Source organism: Octopus bimaculoides, chromosome 5 (genome assembly GCF_046866305.1).
Source record: "Octopus bimaculoides isolate indiv1 chromosome 5, ASM4686630v1, whole genome shotgun sequence".
Taxonomy (NCBI): Eukaryota; Metazoa; Mollusca; class Cephalopoda; order Octopoda; family Octopodidae; genus Octopus; species Octopus bimaculoides.
In genome coordinates, this window is record NC_142932.1 from 105,933,580 (window position 1) to 105,938,579 (window position 5,000).

The 5,000-nt window shown below is 36.9% G+C and overlaps 1 protein-coding gene across 7 annotated transcripts in view; it reads left to right on the forward strand.

The window, feature by feature from the left end:
• The window catches only part of LOC106867711 (choline O-acetyltransferase), a 643,259-nt gene that overhangs the window by 173,929 nt on the left and 464,330 nt on the right, over positions 1-5,000 (forward strand). For all 7 annotated transcript variants that reach the window (XM_089352873.1, XM_089352872.1, XM_089352870.1 and 4 more), the window contains one exon: positions 1,723-1,765. The gene's annotated coding sequence lies outside the window, so the exon portion shown is untranslated. The remainder of the gene's footprint in view (positions 1-1,722; positions 1,766-5,000) is intronic.

Sequence of the window (5,000 nt, forward strand, 5' to 3'; positions counted from 1 at the left end):
CTTTTAATACTTTAGTACAACGGATTTCTACTTGATTTTCGAATTCAGTAACATATAATTTTATATTCATTAATACTTATTTCAATGTATTTATGCATATATGCATATGCACAACCTTAAATAAATAAATATCAACGAAGCGCTAGAATTCATTCAGTCTAGCCTTCCTTTGTGTGGGAAAAGCTTTGCACTATGTCCAAGAATGAAACAGCCATGTAATTAATTATGAAGTAATTCAATCATAAAATAATTGGTTAACAAATTACTTAATGGCAGCTATAGATTGGTTGAGCAAGTGATAGATAAATAGATAGATAGATAGATAGATAGATAGATAGATAGATAGATAGATATGCGTGCGTGTATGTGTGCACACATAACTTCATGTATGTTATGTTCTTCTTGACATACACACATATATATGCATACATGCATACATGTTTGTGTATGTTTATGCATATATGCATGCGTACATACACACGTGTATATATATATATATATATATATATATATATATATATATATATGTATGTATGTATTTATTTTTGTCTGATTAATATCTAATTGGAATCGAACTCACTACTTGCCTGACAGTGTCACAATCTTTCTTTTCCTGTCTCCCTCTCTCCTCACCTCTGTGTGTACGTAGTGGGGTGCGCATGTGTGTGTATGTGTGTGTGTGTGTGTGTCTTTTGTCTCTCTCTCTCTCTCTATTTCTCTCTCTCTCTTTCTCTCTCCCCATCACACACACACAGACTGTTGTCTTGCAGGCAGTGGATTCAATTCAAATTTGATATCAATCGGTGTAGTTACAGAATTAGTCCTCGGAAGGAAGACAGCAGCAGCAACTCATTAGCTTATTAGCTTAGCTACACCCAATCCATTACCCATCATTCCCTAAGATCCAGATGAATATATATAACAGTCAAAATTCTCCCTAGTCATTTAATATGTCGCCATCAAAGACGGAATGCAACCTTAAAGCCGTTCCAATTCTTTAGGCCTTACAAGACGATTCCAAGAACACTCAGTTTTGACTAACCAACCGTATCATTCCCATCGGTTAATCGCCAGTTATTCTCTCCTCCAACTCTTCTACATTTTGTCTTCATTTATTCCCTCCCACCACTTTCTATTCAACTTATTCTTCACTCTTTCCACTAAACGAATATCGATTGCATCACCTCTCTCTCTCTCTCTCTCACTCGCTCTCTCTCTCTATCTATCTATCTATCTATCGCTTTCCCTCTTTCTCTCTCTCTCTCTCTCTCTCTCTCTCTCTCTGCAGTTCTCTCTCTCTCTCCCTATCAGCTTTTCTCTCATCCTGCCTATCTATCCTATTCTCTCCTTTTTTGTCTCTCAACCTTTCTCTTTCCCTACCCCTCTCCCTTTCTCTATCTCTCTATCTCTCCAGTTGTCTCTCTCTCTCAGTTCTCTCTTTTTGTCTATCTGCCTCTCTCTTTCCCTATCTATCTTCCTCGGGGTGTCTCTCTCTTTCTCTGCCTACCTCCCTCTCTCTCTCTCTCTCTCTCTCTCTCAGCTTTTCTTTATTTCCCTACCCATCTATCCTTTTCTCTCTCTTTTCGTTTATCAAACTCTCTCAGCAGCAGCAGCAGCAGCAGTAATAGTAGTAGTAGTAGTAGTAGTAGTAGTATGAAGGTGCTGTTTATAGCTTAAGCTTTCTCATAATTTGACTAATTACATTTTCCCCTTCTATTTCAGGTGTGCCCTCTACGATATGACAACTACGTCCTATTAGAGTGGGGTAAGTAACTTCAATAATAAACTTACATATGTAATTATATTATACCATTGTTATGACTATAAACCAATGATATGTCATTAAAATCAATGATGTGTGTGTGTGGTAAGAAGGTTGCGGGTTCAGTCCCACTGCGTGGTGCCTTGGGCAGCTGTGTTCTACTGTAGCTCCGAACCAACAAATGCGTTTTGAATGGATTTGGTAGACTGAAACTGAAAGAAGCACATCGTCTGTGTGTGTGTGTGTGTGTGTGTGTGTGTGTGTGTGTGTGTGTGTGTGTGTGTGTGTGTGTGTATGTGTGTGTGTGTGTGTGCGTGCGTGTGTGTGTGTTTGTGAGTGCGTATGTCTAACTATGTATGTGTGTGTCTATATTAGCCCCCACCACCGCTTGACAACCGATGTTGGCTTGTTTACATTCCTGCATCCTATCGATTCTGCAAAAGGCACCCATAGAATACGTATCGGGCTTAAAATTAAGTACTAGGAGTGATTCGTTTGTTTAAAACCTTTCCAGGAGGTGCCCCAGCATGGCCACAGTCTAATAACTGAAATAAGTAAAAAATAAAAGATATGCTATGTGACTATTGATTAATAAAGTGACTATGAATCAAATAAATGTGTCAAAAAATCGATCATATGTAACTATAAATCAATGATAATTGACTATAAACCAATGATCAGTCTATAAGCAAATATATCTATGAACCAATGGTACGTAGGTATATATCAATCGTGTGATTATAAACCAATGATAAATTACAATAAACCAATAATATGACTATGAACGAATGATAAGTCATTGAAAGCCAGTCATGCGTGACTATAAACCAATAACATAAGCATAAGCCAGTATTTCTATGAACAATTATAAACGACTAAAAACTAATACGTGACGAACACTCAAGGACAAGTCTATTGGGGCAAGCGTGGCTGTAAGGTTAAAGAAGTTTGTTTCGCAACTACGTATTTTAGAGTCCAGTCGCACTTCACGTCATCATGGTGCGAGTGTGTTCGGCAGAGATCGAGAGAATAAATACTGGACTTCAAAGGAATATGTTCTGGGGTTGATTGGTTTGACTTAACTCTTCGAAAAGGTGTCCCGGCATGAACAGAGTCCAATGACGGAAACAAATACAGAATAAAAGAATAATAAAAACCTGTCAGCAGAGTCGTTGGTACTGAGCTGAGGAATTTTTTAATAGTTAAAACTACATCATTAATGATGATAAATAATTTATCTTAATAACTCATTCCGGATAAGAAAAGAAGGGAGATAACCTAGACATTTGTCGCGGATGTTGTTTGTCGTGGTGGTAGTTGCGGCAGCTACTGTTGTATCCTCGTTGCTGGTGAATGAAAATATTTTTTTCGAGCTGCGTGAAGAAGTAACTAACGCGTACGAACAATTAACAGATTTTATAATTGCATAAAATCTTTTCTGCATTGACCTTTTACAAATACTAACAGCAACAATTACACACCTGGAGAGACATACTGCTTGGAATCTACAAGTTAACTGGATATAACAATCTGTGACTGGCCCGTCATAACAGGAAAAGGTGTAGATGTGGGGATATTTAAAGAAAGTCTTGACAAATTTTTAGCTGAGATGCAAGATGAACCCTCATCGCTGCAGAAGGCGCTCAGAAGAGAAGCTTATATAGAGAGGAAAATTAAGATAAGCACAGGTATAGATCATTAGTTTCTACGTTTGTTTCATCATTGTAATTATTTGGAAATCAGTATTGGATGTTGCAAGTGCATTTCGATGCCTAACCGGCATGGATCATCAGGCGAGCATTTAATTGCATTCTGTTATAGAGATTTCTATAACCGAATGCAATAAAGTATATAGGCTAACAAATCACTTCTCAGTTCACTATTTGTGAGCAGATAGTTCTCGATTTTCACTAGTGATAAAGCTATTAATATATATGAAAGATGTACTTTTACTGCATGGCATAGCTTGTTTGTTGGCTGCGTCACTTCCGTCTATCTGAACTGTAATTAACTTTACTTTAACTGGCAATAAGATAAGTACTGGTCAAGCCTTGCTGTCGATTTATTGGATAATATTTCTCACCTAAAACTGAGAGAAAATTATTATTATCAATGAAGGCCGATGAAAGTATCTGTTGAGTATCGGCTGAAACAACTTGTATTTAGATTCGTATTTAGTTTCACTCAATTCCGCTAGGGTTATCTTGGTTTTTCGTCCTTAAGAGATCGATAAAATAAACTACATGTAGAACCGACCATGCGTTCTCCTCAAAAGTAGCTTTGTGTTTCTAATAGAAACTATTGCTACAGTTACGTTAGTGCGCCGAAGCCTTGTGGTATTCATTCCCAAACCTTTGTGATCAGAGATCAAATCAAGCCGATTCTTATCTTTCTGGCTTCAATAAAATAAAGTGCTAGGTATGTACCAGGGATAATACAATCGACGACTACCTCCCATAAATTTGTAAGAAATTAGAATTCTTATTCTCATTCGAAAAGATGGATCATGGGGAGAAGAAAGATAGCGAGTTCTTGGAGTATTTTAGGTAGAATATCTTAAACTCGAACATGAATTCCAACTATGAAAATGATTAGTATTTGGCGTTGCTGCTGTTTTTGTTGTTGTTGTTGTTGTTGTTGTTATATATCCAGAGTTTAACCCCACTCGAGCGAATTGGTAACAAATGGATTCCTACCGTCACATTCATCACCTTTTTTTTTTACATCTAAGATTAATTTATCGAATATATCATTAACTTCATGTTTATTTTTTATTGTTTGTTTTTGTTGCTTTTTGTTTGATTTTTTTTTTTTTTAAAGACAGTTGAGTATTATTTGATAGAAGAATTTGGCTACTCTTTCTTGCAGACTTCGAAACAAAGTGGGAGTTGACACCCTCCCCCCCCTTTCCCACCCCCACCCTCTTAGGCTTGTGACTACCACTAGTTTATATAGTTAGAGGAGGGATATCGGTAAAAATCTACTGCGATTCAGCACCTTCACCCGCGCCCACCTCTTCCTAAATATAGGTGGCCTTATACCAAAATTAGAAATCATTAATTATTAACGATTCTTTATCCTAATCGATAATGCGTAACCTCCCACTGTTCTTGGTAAATGTCTCCTAGCAATGTCCCTATCATTCATAGCCCTTGTAGCAAATAAAAAAAACACCCAATTATCATTATTATTATTATTATTATTATTATTATTATTAGCAGTAGGGAGATGTGTGTAG